The following is an 18,906-nucleotide window of genomic DNA, read 5'->3' as shown; positions in this document are numbered from 1 at the left end:
AAGGCAGACAGTTTAGCTCTTTGTTTGCCAAGAAGCCATAGCTGGGGGGCTTTATTTTTGGGGTCAGCACACCATAATTAGGAGGATTAGCTTTGTGCAAATCCTCGTGTTTAGCGCATGACATAAGGGCAAAGAGTGGCCTATGGAGAGGTAGAGAAATGCTTGAAGGCTCTTGGCTTACACTCAGCGAGACAAAAGCCTTTGAGTTGCTTCTCATGTCCTCTGCAAACCACAAGCATCAGTAGTGTTGCTGCTGCTGCACTCTCAAGTTTCTCTGTAGGAATTATAAACACAGGTTGCAAAATTATAAAACGACATAAATTGAATGATTCTTAAGGTTATAGTTGTGGTTTGTTTTTGTTTTGTTTGTTTGTTTAAAAAACAATCCATTCTGACTGAAGTCTGCTCTCTCTCATGCTAAAAAAAACAACAAAAAACCCCATACTGATTGAATCTGGTTACTACATGTATAACTGAGAAGGAGTCGTTATGCAATGGAAGGTGGATTTTCTTTTTTGAAGGGCTTCCGTCTGTCTTTAAATACTAAAAGGATATTTCCATCATAAAAGATGCTAAGCAGGCTGTTAATGATCAACTGAACCATGGTGAAGAGAAGAGAAAAAGAAGAGAAGAGAAGAGGCACTATCTACCCGAGAAGCAGATTACATGTTTTGTATTCATAAGGAATTTGGTTAAGGGTCAACTGTAAAAGATCTGAGGAAGCACAACTGAGGTCTTGACAAGCCACCATCAAGAAGGAGTGTTACTGTGATTTTTTAAAGCAAACACATTGCATTATGTTTCTGTAGGCTCCTTTGTATCACACTGCAGGTCAAGCTATAACAAGAAATATAAGTAGTACATGTAGGGCAAAAAAAAAAAAAGGCACAGATATAGGATGGGGTGGCTTGACAACAGTACATATGAAAGGGATCTAGGGGTCCTGGTAGACCACAAGTTGAACATGAGTCAACAGTATGTTGTAGCAGCTAAAAAAAGCCAATGCAATTCTAGGCCGTATCAATAGAAGTACAGAGTCTAGAGCAAGGGAAGTAACAGTGCCACTCTATTTTGTTTTGGTCAGGCCTCACCTGGAATACTGCATCCAGTTCTGGGCACCACAGTTCAAAAAAGATGTTGAATGAATGAATGAATGAGATTTTATTTATATACCGCCATTTCTTCGATCACGGTGGTTTACAAGATAATAATGAAATACAATACAGCGCAGAACAAAAAATTTACAGATAAAAATTAAACCACAAAAATCCCCCATATTAAACCATATAATAAAATACATCATTAAAAATCCATCATTCATACCTAATAATTAAAACCAGTTAAAATCAATAAACAATCTAAACAACACGCAATACACAGGAGAAGATGACAATCAGGACATGTGGGGGAAGGCTTGGCGGAATAATGTTGATGTTGGAGGGTAAACAAAATGGTGAAAGGTCTGGAAACCATAACCTATGAAGAGCAACTTATGGGGCAGGAATGATTGGCCTGGAGAAGAGAAGTTTAAGAGGTGATTGTTTAAACATTAAATAAATAGAGGTGATATGTTTAAATATTTGAAGGGATGTCATATTGAGGTTGGAGCAAGCTTGTTTTCTGCTGCTCCATAAACTAGAACCCAGAGCAATGGATTCAAGCTACAGGAAAAGAGATTCCATCTAAACATTAGGAAGAACCTCCTGATTGTAAGAGCTGTTTGACAGTGGAATGCACTCCCCTGGCATGTGGTAGAGTCTCCTTTGAAGGTTTTTAAACAGAGGCTGGATTGCCATCTGTCAGGTGTGCTTTGATTGTATGTTCCTGCGTGGCAGTAGGTTGGACTGGATAGTCCTTGAGGTCTCTTCCAGCTATATGATTCTTTGATTCTAAGTCCTAAATACCACTCAGGACAACCCTGAACATAGGAGTGGTGGTGTATTATTTTCTGACCACCACATGTTAGACTCATACCTTCCAACTGTCTTAATTTGAAAGAGACAGTCCCAAATTGTCATCTTGCTTTTTCAGCTGCTTTAAAAATGTTCAAATTTCCAACTCCTTTGCCCAGTTTCCCTCTTTATATTCAGATTACTTCAGCTGCTGCAAACTGAGTCCAAAGTGCAAAAGTAGTTTGCAGTCAATTAAATCAGCAGTTGGAAAGGACGATGAGGAGGTGGGATCTTGCCTTTCCCAGTATACTCAGGAAAAAAGAAACTGATAAACCATCTCCTAGGCCTTGTCTACACAGGACAAAAGACCCATTCTCACTCACCCACCTATCCCCTGTCTAGCGTCTTCTTGTTCAGACTACATACATCCCCCAAACCAGTTCTGGTGTGGGCAATCCAGACAATATCTGGCACATCCCGCAACAGAACTAGGGGAAAACAAGGTTAGCATGAATTAATAAAAAGAAATCTTACCTGTTGCTCCGTATCTTCTTTGGACATCTGGAGTCCTCTGTTTCCATGCCACCATGGTGTCTGCATGGGCATCCTGCCAGGTGCATCTACTGCAACCACAAGTCACTTGTTCTGAGGTTGGAACAAGGAAGCCAGCATGTAATCGTCACTGGATGCCTTGTTCTATCTTCAGAAGTGAGTGACCTGTGGTGGCAATGGATGCAGTGGGCAGCCTGTGCAGACAGCTGCTGTGGCACAGAAATGGAGTCCAACAGGGATGTAGCCAAGATTTTGGGAAGGGGGGGTTGGGTGCGGCGGCATGGCAGCACATCACAGACGTGCACACCATTCATTATATTAATGGAAGGGGGGTCCGGACCCCACAGGCCCCCCCTTGGCTATGTCTGAGTCCAAGGTAATGAGGATAGAACAAGGCAGCTGCAAGGCCCAAGTTTGTGTTCATCCTCATTAATAACTTTTGCCATCTTGACCACTCTGATGTTGTCTACCCGTGTGTCCAAGTTTTCATCTGTGAAATTTTGGAAGGCATGTAGACTTGATAATGAATTCAGACATGCATTTGGTTAGACACAAATCCAGTACCAACCTCTCTCCACCCAATCCCCACAGCTCTTAGGAGCATTCATGGCAACTCTTAGAAATAATAGAGGAAAATCCAACTGCATTTTCACAAAGGACTATTTGCCTCTATAATAGGTTCTTAGGACTCCCTGCTATAAAGCATTCCTTTGTCTTGTTGGCTCTGTTGTTTTCTTTTCTGTACAATGCTAGTTCTGGCTTGACTTCACTTCCTTCCACAATCCACTTCCTCTCTTTCTTTTACTCTGAAGCCAATGGCAATATACTCCTGCTCTTTTCACTTTCAAGTACTGTATATAGATGCGTCTATTAACATATCCTCAACACTGAATATGGTCTTTTCTTGATACCCTATTAGAGGCTAACAACTGCTGCATGTCAGAGTGGTCAGAGCATTGGGAGAACTGCCAACCACAGTAGGTGAAACCTGATCACAGCTTCTCTATTATCACTCAGATTCCATCAATCTACCTGGAATCCTAATTTCTGATGCCAAGTACAGTATGTGATGACTAGAGGGCTCAACAGACCGGCCATTAAGGCCGGCCTGGGGCAAAGTCAGAATGTGGCATCCACATGACACATGCCCCGACTCCACCCCCACACCAGCCTGACACCGTACACCACTCCACACAGCACATAGTGTCATGACACTCCTCTGGTGCTGTGTCTATATGATACAGTGCCAAAGGAGCACGGAAAAGCCATGCAATGGCGGCTATGGTGCCCTTTCCGGGGCACAAAAAGGAGCTCCTTTTTGTGCCACAGAAAAGATAGATCAGGGACTTGGCATGCAGTTGCCACAGCCACAGTCTGGTGCAGATAAAGGTGGCTCCAGACTGCCCCTTAGGGATGGTCTGTACAGCCCATAGTTTTCCAGAAAAGATGTGGACATGACATTAGACACACCTATTCCTTCCCTGCTTCTTGGAAACTAGACTTCTATCTTGAAAAAACTTCATCAAAGAGAGACCTAGCAAATAGTTCATCATCAAAGTTCATGCCATTCCATGAACAAGATACAGTATGCAGACACAAAGGCCTAATCTGCACAGCAGAAATAATGCAGTTTGACACCACTTTAGCTGCCATGGTTCAATGCTATGAAATTCTGGAATTTGTAGTGGTTTGAGAGATATTTAGCCTTCTCTGACCAATTGCTCTGGTGCCACAACAAACCTCAAATTCCAGGATTCCATAAGATGGAGTCATGGCAGTTAAAGTGGTGTCAAACTGCATTATTTTTGCACTGCAGATTAAACCAAAGAACTGTTCAGTTAAACTAGACAGGCAGTGGGCACATATATCAGAGGGAGGGAAACAGGTAAAGAATATTTTCTTGCATGTGCTGGTTGAGTATGTGTGTGAGTTTGTTTGAATTTGAAACAAAGTGGTAATTTAATGACCCAATTTGACTATCTAGGAAACATCATCAATAGGGCTGTCTTTTTATTGTGCTTGGGACATAACACTGCTAAGCCACATAGTCCTTGGGACATGTGACTCTATAAGGTCAAGTGAAGCCTTCCATAAAATAATCACATGCCTCTTCCATCATGGGTGTTTAATGTTAGCATACTAAACTTTGCCTTGAAGTACTGCAGTTGATGTTTGGGAACACTGCTGCCCACAAGGCCTTCAAATTCACCAACATATTCGTGTACATGGGACAATAGCAGCATTGATTGCTGGCACTGAGTATTAATAATGGTTGCTCAATAAAACAGATTTTTTTCCCTACCACCGTGTCACCCTGAACCCCTCTGATCTCCCCTGATTTTGGTAATTAAGCAGAAATAGCTTATTGTTTGGTAGAACATCACGGGATTTCAGGAATTCCATATAGAGGCTCGGCAAAAATCTTGGAACGAACCGGTGAGAGATACTTGCCTAGATGGAATATAGGTCTAACCTAGCATAAACCTTATGTTTCCACGATGTTTCCCAGGGGGGAAAGAGCTTTGGGTTTATTTGGTCATATTGGTGTGGTACAGACCTCCCAAAAAGGGAGTCTCTTGGCACCTTTTCCCCTCCCCTCAGGGAAACCGCAGCCGCTAAACCATGTGGCTTCCCTGTGGCAGAAGAAGTGCACCACTTGCGCACTCATTATGCAAGTGCTGCGTAACAATGTCGGCGCACATGTGTACAGGGCGCCACCATTTTGACACCTTCATCACATGCTAGGATTGAGGGGCGACTGGAAGCCCCACCCTGAGGCAACCCTAGCAGGTGATGAGGGCGTGCTTCAGGGCCCGTATGTACCGGGCCATTGTTCATAAGACCGAATCATAATATAATATTGATTGGGCCAAAGGTATCTAAATGGTAAATGGAAAAGGCAGCCCATTTTTATTCACTCCGTTCATTTCTTGCACATGAAGCAGGAGAAAGCCAAAAGTACGTCATCCAGGACAGAACAGCCTTCCACAATTCTAGCACACTTTAGACTATGGGTGTTTTTAAACTACACAGTGTATCAGTGTCATACTACTTTAACTATTGTAGCGGAATCCTACAGAAGCCTGGGATTTGTAATTTGGCAAAGTATCTAGAATTTGTTCTCAGAGAGTTTTACTGCTTATTTACACAGAATTCTAAGTATGGTGGGCCCTTGGTATCCGCTGGGATTTGGTTCCAGGACCCCCTGTGGATACCAAAATCTGTGAATGCTCAAGTCTTATTAAATACAATGGTGTTGTAAAATGGTGTCTCTTAAATAAAATAGCAAAATCAAGGTTTGTTTGCTTTTTGGCGCATATATATACAGTATATATAGATACCGTATTTTCCGGCGTATAAGATGATTGGGCGTATAAGACGACCCCAACTTTTCCAGTTAAAATATAGAGTTTGGGATATACTCGCTGTATAAGACTACCCCTCTTCCAACACACACCAAATAAAAATTTAAAAACATCAGATTTGATTTCAATATGGTAATTTTAATTCAAATGCTTATGACATGCAGGTACTTAGCAGGAAAACTTGTTGTATACAAAGCCTGCTTGGATTGGTCAGCTCTCCCTGCCTGCCCAGCCCTCCCTGTCTCCAAGATTTTCTTCTACCGTTCTTGTACAGCACTGCCCTTGCTGCTTTCATGTGGTCACCACATATGGAGGGTATGTGGCTGCGGCCGTTTTTGAGCTCCCCCCACCATATGCGGCGACCGCATTCTCCAGTCCGGCAGCTGCCCTATAAGACGACACCCGGCATATAAGACGACCCCCGACTTTTGAGAAAATTTTCCTGGGTTAAAAAGCAGTCTTATACACCAGAAAATACAGTGTGTGTGTGTGTGTGTGTGTGTGTGTGTGTGTGTGTGTGTATTCAAGCAGTGGGTGGGTGAATTTGTAGATCCAAAGTGATGTGAAACTGTTATGACTGTATAATGTAGATACATCCTGTGGTTCTCTTGACAACTATTAGAAATTCCCTCCTGAATAAATTGTGCCAAGAAAAAAGGGAGCAGGAGCAAGGAGAAAACACAGGATAGCTACAAATCAAAAATAAAGACTGTCCTGAAAGCACATTCTGGCCGGCTGCCAGAGGAAGGAGCCTCTGGTCACCTCTCCCTGTCATATCCTGACCACTGAGGGCCCCAAAGTGTCCCTGACAGGCCGGGGAATAGGCTTTGGAAGATGGCTGCCAGAGCAGGGAGCCTCTGGTTGCCACCCTCCATCATTTCCCGGTTACTGAGCATCCCTTTGGATCCCCCAGAGGCTGGAAAACGGGCTTTGGAGGATGGCTGCCAGAGCAAGGAGCCTCTCGTCACCTCCCTCCATTGTTTCCCAGCCACTGACAGTCCCTTTGGGTCCCTCAGAGGTCAGGAAATGGGCTTTGGATGATGGCTGCTGGAGCAGAGAGCCTCTGGTTGCCATCCTCCATCGTTTCCCAGCCACTGAGCATTTGTTTGGGTCCCTCAGAGGGTGGAAAATGGGCTTTGGAGGACGGCTGCCAGATCAGGGAGCCTCTGGCCCAAATTTATAGAACACATGCTTCATATTTACACTGGTAGAGCGAGAGTTGGAAATCCCACCTAACCAGAAGCAATTTCAATTGGAAACGCACCCACCGCAAGCAAAACATTTTCACCTATCAGCGAAAGACCTATTTCTTAGTGAAATCAATTGTCTTTGATGTTACTGGTGTACCAAACCATAAACCCTGACCCTAACCATAAAACCTTACCATACACCCTACCCCTAAACACTAAACATTAACACTAATCCTCACCCTAACCGTAACCCTAAATCGATTGTCTTCGACTGTGCTGGTATTTCCATTTTGAAAGTCTTTCTATTCTAACATTACCCCTAACCCCTAACCCTAACGCTATATCCAAACCCTAACCCTAGTGAGCTGGTTTGAATTTATAGGGAGTCCTACATTTATAGTACGTGTTTTACATTTTAAGGTTGCCCCATCCTATCAGCTGAACACCTATTTCTTAATGAAATCGATTTTCTTCCATGATATTAAATCCTACCCCTAAGCCCTAACCCTAACCCTAACCTAAATATAACCATCTTGACTTTGTGTGGATTTATAGGGAGTCCGACATTTGTAGGACATGTCCTACATTTTCTGGTTGCCCCATCCTATCTGCTGAAGACATATTTCTTTGTGAAATCGATTGTCTTTGAAGGTGCTGGTGTTTCCATTTTTAGAAGTCTTTCAACACTAACCCTAAAACTTAACCCTACACTTTATCCCTAACCCCCAAACCCCTAAACCCTAATCTTAACCCAAACCCCAAACCCTAACACTAACCCTAAACCTTAATCCTAACCCGAACCCTGAATCGTAATCCTAACCCTTAATCCTAACCTTAACCCTAACCCTAATTCTAAACCCTAACACTAACCCTAACCCCTAACCCTAACCCTAGCCTTAACCCTAACCCTAACCATAATCCTAACCCTTGTGATCTGGTGAGGACTTATAGTGAGTCCTACATTTTTTGCTTCCCCATCCTATAGAATCATAGAGAAGTCGAATGTCTTCAACAGGGCTGGTGTTTGCATATTTGGAGGTTTTTCTATCCTAACCCTAACCCTAAGTCCTAACTCTAACCCTAACCATAAATCCTAACCCTGGTGAGCCGGTGTGGAATTATAAGGAGTCCTACATTTTCTGGTTGCCCCATCCTATCAGATGAAGACCTATTTCTTAGTTAAATTAATTGTTCGATGGTGCTGGTGATTTCATGTCTGGAGGTTTTTCAACACTAACACTAACCCTAACCCTAAATTTAAACATTAAAACCTAACCTTAACCCTAAACCTAAACCCTAACCCTAATCCTAACCTAACCCCAACCCTAATCCTAATTTTAAACCCAAACCCTAAGGCTAACCCTAAACCCTAACTCGAAAGATAACCCTAACACTATCCCTAACCCTGAATCCTAAGCCTAACCCTAACCTAAAACCCTAAACTGTAACCCTAATCCTAACCCCTAACCACTAAACTCTAAACCTAACACTAACCCTGGTGAGCAGGTGTGGATATTTTGGGAGTTCTACATTTGTAGGATGTGTCCTACATTTTCAGGTTGTCCAAATTTATTGGGTGCATGGTTCTTTTTTATACTGCTAGAGCAAGAGTTGGAAATTCAAACACACTAGAAGCAATTTCTTGCTGTAAATACATGTGCCTGAACAATAGCAATTGTTGCAACCAGTTGCAACCAGGCAGGAACTCTTATCAAATGTAAGACCTCTTAGTACTGCTGTCTGTACCATACAGCCAGCATACTGGGTCACATCCAACTCCTAGATGGGAGCATGGCTTCTGGGACTGGTAAGCATTGCTCATTGCAACACTTTAATTTGCTACCCACTACCACCTTTTTATATACCTTAGTTCATGTGGTTAATGTGCTGTGTGTGTGCTGTGTGTGTTTGTGTGTGTGTGTGTGTGAGAGAGAGAGAGAGAGAGAGAGAGAGAGAGAGAATATGAGGGAGAGAGTTTGGTGTGTGTTGATTCCACCTCTAATAAACAAACTGAACTAATTTGGAACATGCATCTGGAGTCCTCTGGGTTCAGAACCGATATACAAAGGCTTAAGATCTCAGCTATATGTTACCAAAGCCCTCTCGCTGCTTCCTATTGAGCTAAAGCAGTTTCCCCATTGAACACAACCTGTGGGTGCCCTCTCAAAACCCATAGCAATTTAGGTAACAATATTAATGAAGTAACTATTTGAGAGGGAATTAAGAGTTCATGAACTCTGGTATTAGAAGGGAAAGGTTATTACTTTGTGATTAATTCATGTTTTAAAGTATAAGGGTTAAACATAAAAGTCGCTTCTTTAGCTCCATAGTAAAAGCCTACATTGTGCAGACCAGCTTGAGAGGGATAGAATGAATATCTTGGTTAACTGAAGAGAATACCAAGTGTAACAACACACACTCCTTCACCTTATGGCAGTCCTATGGGGTTTCCTAATTCTACCCCACTGACATCCAATTTATGTACCGAACCCCCTTTCTTATGTGGCAGGTTCACAGTATTATATAATATAGTAGCATGGATATAATATATATGGTAGACAAGCCTTTAGATAAAGCAAAATATGAACTTTATTAAACAAAGGGTTTAAACAGATATGACTTGAACTACATGGTATTAAACAGCTATTAGTTCAGGCACGTGTTACTTTGTTACATTTGTATTCTTTATTTCATTAACTGTTATTTCTCTTTCCCCAACTATTCTTCAACCGCCTAAGGACTTCCCTGTCCCCCTTTAGGTAATTCTTTTTACTAACTCAGCCAACAAGGCTATAATATCTCTCAAGAAATAATGTAACCGAAACCCCTCTCTTAGAGTCCAGCTACCCTGAGTCTCTCTTTTCTAGACTCCCCAAAACTAATACGGTCCCTCTCTGGACGAAACAGTTCCCTAACTGAACATTATTCCCTCAGGAACGTCTGGAACACAGTCCTTTCTTGGACTTGACTGTTCCCTCATAAACCCCAACTGACAAAACCAATTGCATCTCTCCACATTCTGTTGGCTGGGCCTCAGCTGCCTTCTGATTGGTGGGTTTTGAAATTCAGTTCGTCACACCAAGGAGTTTGACAGGTTAAGCTGTGTGTGCCTCCAAGTCACCTGTCAGCTTATGGCAACTGTATGAATTTCCCAGGGCTTCCTTAGGCAAGAAATACTCAGAAGTAGCTTTGCCACTTCTTTCCTCTGAAATATAGGGGTTGTACAGATGGGCAGGAAGCCCCGGATTAGTGCTGCGGAGAACGCCCACCGAGGCACCGATCCGACCTCTGCAGAGCACAAAAAGGAGTCGGGTTTTATTTGGCTTCTTCTTTTTGTGCCCGTGAAGGAGCACCATAGCCACTGCTGTGCTGCTTGATAACATCCCTTTGGCACAGCGCCATTGCACCGTCTGAACGGTCATGTGCCAAGATAGCACCCAGGCAGCGCAGTGAGGGCTTTGAGCATGGCTCAGCCTTCACCCCTCCCACAGGATGATGCTTTTCGCCCATCTATATTGGGCCATAGTCTACTTGTCCTTGTATTTGTTAGTGATTTCCCATCCAAGTACTAGCCAGAACCAACCCTCCTTAGCTCCAAAGCTTAGATGGGTCCTGATGCCTTTTGAAGCTCTATGCTACCAATAGGCAAAGAGGAAAATGTAGTATAGAAGAATATCCATAAGCTGGAGCTGACTCAATAGGAAATGATAAGGTCAACATCAAACAAGGACACAAGGAATAGCACCATAAAATGTCTGCTCAGACGTAACCCCCTTTGACTGAAATGAGTGTAGGAGAGGTATGGATACTTGGCTGTTCAGATCTGGCTGCTTGTAATTTGCATGGCACTAGCCAGCATGGTCCAGGTATGGAGTGGTTGGGGGCAGGACAGGACATACCTGGAGAGCTGGAGGATGTGTTGGCTGGGTTATTTATGAATTTCAAAGATTTATATTCCTCCTTTCTCAGACAATGGGATTCAAGGAGGTTTACAGGGATAGTAGAGTCTATAAATTACAAAGAATATTTTTGGTGGGTTTTTTTTGGGCTATGTGGCCATGTTCTAGAAGAGTTTATTGCTGATGTTTCTCCAGCATCTGTGGCTGGCATATTCAGAGAAGAAGTTCCCAGCTACAGATGCTAGCGAAATGTCAGGAATAAACCCTTCTAGAAAACGGTTACATAGCCCCAAATACATTTTGTTTAAATGTTTTCAGTTGAGGATGGTTACGCTTTTAAGTCAGGGGTGAAGGTGTCCCTCAAGGTGTTGCTGTTGTTATCCTTTGATAACTACACTGATGAATCTGATCCAAAAGCATGCACCCCTAGTCTTAAGACTGGAGCAAATTCTGCAAATTCAGCAAGCCAGAAATAAAATAAAATAAAATAAAATAAAATAAAATAGTGTATGTAGTGGTGATGGGGATGGGAAGTAGAGTCTACTTTGAACTTGGGTTTTAGAATTGTTCATGATCACACGATGTGTAATGGTTTGAATATTGGACTATGACTCTGGAGACAACAGTTCAGTTCCCCCTACTTGACCATGGAAACCCACTGGGTGACCCTTGGTGGGTCACACTCATCCCCAGAAAACCCTGTGGGCTGAGGGTTGCTGTAAGGGAGCCTCCTGGCTCTGAGCGGAGCCGGCTCAAAAATGGCGCCGACGTCCAGGCGGCCGGGGCCTTTATAGGGTCTTCAGCCAATGACTGGCCAGGATCCAGGCTGAGCCCGCCTCCTGGCCAATCAGGCCCCGGGTGCCCCAGGCAAACCACCAATCAGGGCCGCTTCCGCCCCGCAATGGAGGCTGGGAACTGTAGTTCCCAGCCTGGAAGCGGCCCAGCCACGCGGCGCTTCCACTGCCGCCCCAGAGGCGTCTGGGAGTGGTAGTCCTGGCCCCACGAGGGCCGGAGAAGCGCCGCCAGCATGGCGGGCCCCCCGACAGCCCCACACCAGGCACGGCGGGGACTTCTGGGCCTCCATGCCCCCTGCCCAACTTGCCACCACCCCATCCCCAGCAACAGGACCAGCCCGGTGAGTCGGGTGGTCCCATTTATGCAAAGATGGGGACTTTTTTATTCAGATTAGTTCTAGCCCAGAGAGTGGAGATGGCTGAGAAAACCAGGCATTTTGCTTATCCCTTGAAGGTAGTGTTAGGAAGGGGAATTCTAACTTCCATGGGACCTCTGGTCAGTAAGTGCAGCACACCAAGGAAGGGTTTTCTCCGCTCAAGCAACCATCATTTTCATTTTTTTCTCTTCCAGATTATAGGGTGAATCTCTCTGGGGCGGGGAAACACTCTGCCTCCCATTTTGGGGTGCTCCAGTCTCTTCTGTTCCTTTTGCCTTCTGCCCAGAGATGTTTCTGTTTGCCCAACGCAGAGCGCAGAGAAGCATCCCTGGCAGAGCATGCCTCGGGCCCCACTGGAGGAGGAGCGAGGGGGAGCACCCTTGCCGCCGTGGGGGACGCTGTGGGGACCTGCCATCTTGCTACAAGCCTTGATCTGCAGACAGAGTTGGCCTTTGGGTCCACAGCAGGGTCTTGGTGCAGGGGCCAGAGCCTATCGCAAGCCTAGATATCAACTCTGCCTGCAAATCTTTCATTAAAAAACCTAAAATAATATAAATTTAAAATCTCCAGATAAAACAATAATGAAATAGTTTTAAAGACTCACAAAGTTTTTATTATTTATTTATTTATTTATTTATTTATTTATTTTATTTTAAAAAACCACCCCACTAAATAGCTTCTTTGCTTAAACATGAAAAGCCCACTTAAATGAAAAAGAACCCTTTCCCTCCCTTTGCAGAAGGGCACCTTCGGGATTAACTGGAAGATGCCTCTTTCAGTTAGCCTCTAAGCTCCTCCAAGACCCCTTTGCCTTGTAGATCCTCAAACCCTGGCAGGTCCCTCTGGTGACCAACATGGCAGGCCTCAGTAGCATTCCCCCACGATGGCATGGATGCCTTTCCTCACTCACCCTACAGTGTGGCTCTTGGCATCCTCCGCCAGGAATGGCTTTCTGTGGTCTGCCACAGGACCCTCTCTGGGCAGAAGAACAAAAGGGCAGAAGCCTGAATGCAGACCCTCCTTCTTTGAAGGTGGTCTTTGAACCTTGGATGTCCAAAGGGCATCATCTTCCAGGCGTGCCTTTACTGCCTGTTCCTGCATGGCAGGAGGGTGTTGGACTAGATGGCCTTTAAGGACCCTTCCAATTCGAGTGCCGCCAAACTGGTAGCAGAGCCTTTTGCCCTCCCTGGTCATTCATTCTTTATGCTGCAAGTAGACCTTTTGGATGAAAAACAATGGGAAGCGATTTTGGAAAAAGAAACCCTTGGTTTGGGATACATTCTCTAATTGGAATCCATGAGTAGATAAATAAAAATAAAAAATAAAAATTTTATTTCTATACCGCCCTTCTATACAATCAGGGCGGTGTACAACATCATAAAACATCAAACAGTGTATCAATTACATTACTTTAGAATTACAACATATTAAAACAGTCAAGCCAGCTTGCCACTACTGGCCTAGGGGAGGGGAAGAGCTAGTTGGGGCTTGTGCCGGGGAATGCTGATTTGAACAGAAAAGTGTTAAGCCCCTTTTTAAACTGGGCCAGGGAGGTGGCTGAGCGGAGCTCGATGGGCAGAGAATTCCAGAGGGTCGGGGCCAAGATGGTGAAAGCTCTCCTAGACGTGGAGACTAGTCTGGCCCCTGGGACCCTCAATAACTGCTGCCCAGATGTTCTGAGAGCACGGGGCGGATTGTATGGGGAGAGGCGGTCCTCAAGGTATCCTGGGCCCAAGCCATTTAGGGCTTTATAGGTAATAACCAGCACCTTGTATTGCGCCGGAAGCGAATCGGCAGCGAGTGCAGATTCTTAAGCACTGGTGTTATGTGGCTGGCTCTGGGTATGCCAGTAACCAGCCTTGCTGCCATATTCTGGACTAATTGTAGCTTCCGGGTATGGTACAAGGGCTGCCCCATGTAGAGCGCATTGCAGAAGTCCAAATGAGAGGTTACCAGAGCATGTACTACTGTTTCAAGGTGCCCCCGGTCCAGGAAGGGACGCAGCTGGCGAATCAGCAGAAGCTGATAACAGGTGCTCCTGACCGTCGCATCCACCTGAGCTGTAAGGTGGAGGGACGAATCAAGGAGCACCCCCAGACTGCGTACCAAGTCCTTCACGGGAAGCGTGATCCTGTTCAGGACAGGTGGAACCATCGCAGTCCCCGGGCCGGGGGAACCTATCACGAGCACCTCCGTTTTCTCTGGATTCAGACTGAGTCGGTTTTCCCTCATCCAGCCCATTACCGACTCCAGACAGGCCACGAGAGGAGAGACTCCATCCCCGGTCACTGCATCAGTCGGAGACATAGAGAAAACTATTTGGGTGTCATCAGCGTACTGATAACCCCACGCCCCATGTCTCCGGATGATCTCTCCCAGCGGTTTCATGTAAATGTTGAAAAGCATGGGAGACAGAATGGCTCCTTGAGGGACCCCAGATGTAAGGGCCCTCTTATCGGAGGACACGTCTCCCAGCTGCACCATCTGGAACTTCCCAGAGAGGTAGGACCGGAACCACTGGGGCGCAGTGCCCCCGATTCCCACCTCTGCCAGGCGCTCCAGAAGGATACCATGGTCTATGGTATCGAAAGCCGCTGAGATGTCCAAGAGCACCAACAGGGACACACTTCCCCTGTCGATACCCAGACGGAGATCATCGACCAAGGCGACCATGGCGGTCTCAACCCTGTAACCTGCTCAAAACCCGGTTTGAAATGGGTCCAGATAATCCGTTTCATCCAAGATCGATTGAAACTGGATTGCAACCGCCCTCTCGATCACCTTCCCCAAAAATGGCAGCAGCAAAACTGGCCGATAATTATTATACATCAGGGGGTTGAGGGAGGGCTTTTTTAACAGCGGTTTTACTATGGCCAATTTTAAGCTGGATGGAAATTGCCCGTCCCTCAAAGATGTATTTATAATCCGGTGTAACAATGAAGTTACCACCGGTCCCCCCTGAGCCGCTAGCCATGAGGGACAGGGATCGAGAGAGCAGGTTGTCTTCCGAACACTTCCAAGGATCTTGTTCACATCATCGGTACTAACCAACTCAAACTGATCCAGTTTAATAGAGTCCACGGAGGCTCTGGACACCTCTACTCTGGATTCTGCCCTAATGCCGGTGTTAAGACCTTCGCTTATCCGAGAGGTTTTATCCACGAAGAAGTTGTTAAATTGGTCACAGCAGGCCTTAGAAGGTTCAAGGATCTGGTTCGGGGCAGGAGGGAGCTGAGTTAGCTCCCTGACTACCCTGAACAACTCTGCTGGACGCGACTCCGCGGATGCGATACAAGCACCATAGAACGAGTTCTTAGCTGCTCGTATCGCCTCTCCGTAGTCCTCCAAAAGGCGGTCTAGGAGAGTCTTTTCAGCTAAGCGTAGGTGTTTCCGCCAGCGGTGCTCTAGCTGTCGCAGAACCCGCTTCCTCGCCCGGAGATCTTCCGTATACCAGGGCTTTCGCTTGGAAGCAGGCCTGAGAGGGTGCTTGGGAGCGATCCTGTGTATAGCCCTAGAAAGACCGGTATCCCAGATACCAGTCAGGGCATCAACAGAGTCACCGTCATTTCCAACCATGTGCCCCTCTAAGGCTTCCTGGAACCTTTTGGGTTCCATCAGCCTTCGAGGGTGGACCATTCTAATAGGTCCACCACCCCCGGGGGGGATCTGGGTAGAAGCCTTGATTTTCGCCTCCACCAGGAAATGATCTGTCCATGACAGGGCGGAAATATTGGTTATTTCCGCCCACGGATTTTCCGCATCCGTACAAAAGACCAAATCGAGTGTATTACCCGCAAAATGCGTCGGACCCGAGACCAACTGGGACAGGCCCATGGCCGCCATAGTATCCATGAATTCCCGAGCCGCACCGGATGGAATATAGTTGGCCGCGAAGGGGATGTTGAAGTCACCCAGGACAAGTAGCCTGGGTGTTTCCAGCATCAGCTCCGAGACCAACTGTGTCAGCTCGTTAAGGGAATCTGTTAGCGCACGGGGTGGCCGATACACCAACAGAATCCCTAGACTGTCCCTGGCCTTCAGGGTCAAGTAAATGCACTCGATGAAGGAGTTTTGACGGATGTGGTTCCTGGTGAAAGACAAGTTGTTCTTATGTACCAAGGCAACACCCCCCCCCCGCCCACCTAACCTGGACTGGTCCAGGTTAAAAGAGAGGACTTCTTTCCAGGTGTGTTGCACTTCTTCAAGAGGGTCCCATGGTGGTTACAATTAGGTCAAGACCTCTGGCTGGTAATAAGGGTTAGGATGTCAGTGGCAAAACCTGTTCTGAGCAGTAGTCCGAACTAGCCTTGTCTTTCTCTGAGTGTGGTGCTTAACACCCACTTGGTTTCTTCTCTGACTGTCCATGGGTTAGCTTGGGTTGTGGCCAATGGAGGCTGAGCTAAATCTCATGCCCTCCTCTCCAGTCCAAGTCAAAGTTAAGGGGCAGAGGTGGGCAGGGACTGAGAGTGAGGTCTGAGGCTGTGATAGTGGCACCCAAGGAGGCTGTTGTAGAAACGGCAGACTCACTGAGCCAGATATTAAGGCTAGGGGCTCAGTGGCTGTAGCATTTAGCAGATTTCTAGAAGGGATGCCCCATCAGCTGTAGTCCAGGTGCATGCCTCTCCTGCCATTGGCCAGAAGGCAGGGTGGTCCCAGGCAGAGCTCTGGATTTATGCACAGGAATCATGGAGGTGTGTGGCATGGCAGTGGCTTAGCTTAGGGTAGGGTTGTGTACTTCAGCTCTTGTTGAGACTGAGGTGAGGACAGAAGAGGACTTTATTAACGGTTAGGAAAGTGCCTCTTCAGATGTTCTGCTGCTCGGCATTCCTTGGTATTGATCTCAAAAAGTCTTTTGGCCCTTTCTAATGTGATTGTTCAACTAGGAATGGTTTTGGCCATCCATGGCTTTCAAATCAGAGTCTTTCAAACTTGATTCCTCAGGTAATTTTGAGGTGGCTCGTTCTCCTCCCAGATAACCAGTGTTAGGACAGATTTAGTGAGAGAGGGACCAAGACCAGCCATTGGCTCATTGAGGAGTAGATCCCTGGCCATGGCTCATTGGGCAGTTGATGACAACCAGCCATGACACTTGTCATCCCACAGCTATACACTAGATGTTTGTTTTTTCCCCAGTTCTGTTCTTTGTCTCCATGCTTTAGTCAATTGCTGTGTATTCCTTTGAATACTCTTCCTTTCTCCTAAGCTTTTAGTCCATTAAGAATCTGGTTTTAGGTTGGAGAGAGCCTCGGTTCCAGCAGGTAGGGCCTCGTAGATTTGGATGGCTTTCAGGTAGGTTTTCCTCTTCAGGCTTTGCTGGCAGAGGGTGGCACACATTCCTTTCATGCCAATGTCCCCTTCCCTGGTGTTACTGGCTGCTGTACTAGGGACTCTCATCCTAGCCACCATTTATTTTTTCCTTTTAGGTCTTAGCTGGGAAGGGGCAGGGGACAACTGGTCACTGCTTCCCCCTCTTCCTCCTCTGCTGCTTCCTCCTTCTTTGCTGCTTCCCTTGTGCTGCCGTCACTTCCCCTTTGCCGCCCCCGCCTCCACTTTCCCCCTGCTGCTTCCTCTTTGCTGCCACTGCTTCCCCTCACCCATTCACCGTTTCCTCTGCGTTCGCCGCCGCTTCCCTTTGCTGCCTCCACTTGCCCTTTGCTGCCGCCACTTCCCCTTTGCTGCCGCTGCCGTTGCTTCCCCTTTGCCTCCCCTTTGCTGCCGTCACCACTTCCCCTTTGCCGCTGCCCCTTCCCTTTTGCTGCCGCCACTTCTCCTTACCCATTAGCCATTTCCTCTGCATTTGCTGCTGCTTCCCGTTTGCCGCCCCTGCTTCCTCTCATCCTTTCGCCATTTCCTATGTGCCGCCGCCAGCATTGCCTGCCCCATTGACACCCTGTGATCCAGGCAATGCGTGTAGGCACTCATTGCCTTCTTTGTTCCAGCTCCATTTCACTTGGAGGTCAAGAGGAAGAAGTCGGGCAAAGCTCCATCCGGTCCATGTTTAGAAGCAAGCGAGGAAAGGTCCAACTAAGGAGGGAGAGAAGAAGAGGGGGAGGGGGAAGAGCCATCCCCATCAAAGCCCGGCCCTGGATGAAGGAAGAGAAGTCTCACTTGGACCTGGTCTGTTGATGCAAGCGTGAGCGTGCAGAGTAATCTCGGAAGCCTGTGTGAAGATAAGTTCAGCGCCATTTCACTTGGAAGTCAAGAGGAAGAAGTCGGGCAAAGCTCCATCCGGTCCATGCTTAGAAGCAAGCAAGGAAAGGTCCAACTACAGAGGGAGAGAAGAGGAAGGGGAGGAAGAGCCATCCCCATCAAAGCCCAGTCCTGGATGAAGGAAGAGAAGTCTCCGCTGGACCTGGTCTGTTGATACAAGTGTGAGCGTGCAGAGTAATCTCGGAAGCCTGTATGAAGATAAACAACCGACAGGCTTGAGCTGGCCAGGAAAACAGCTGCTAGATGAAAGCACACCGAAGCCTGGCTTTTTTCCAAAGAGGCACTGTTTATTTATAGCTGCAAAGACAGATATGAGAACAATACTATACATCCACCAACTACAAACCCCACAAACTGTTAAAATATATTTCTAATTTGTATGGAAAATGTTCAGATGTGGCAATGGTTAACTAAAGTTTACAATGGTTCCTGTTGCAGGCCAGAAAGACTAGGCCTGGAAGAACGTCTTCAAGGACATGTGCTGAGACATAATATAAACAAATGTATTATTGTTATGGTCTTGTGTAGTGTGGTGACTTCATGGGAAAGAGGTGTGTCCACTTGGTGGGAAGGTTGATCTTGTGAGAGAACAAAGACTGATGTCACATTCGAGCTTCTAGCATGGAC

Source organism: Sceloporus occidentalis, unplaced genomic scaffold (assembly GCF_023333645.1).
Source record: "Sceloporus occidentalis isolate IW3139 unplaced genomic scaffold, rSceOcc1.0.p SCAF_2, whole genome shotgun sequence".
In the NCBI taxonomy this organism is placed as follows: Eukaryota; Metazoa; Chordata; class Lepidosauria; order Squamata; family Phrynosomatidae; genus Sceloporus; species Sceloporus occidentalis.
The sequence above is the reverse complement of the archived record's forward strand: the minus strand, read 5'-3'. Positions refer to the sequence as shown.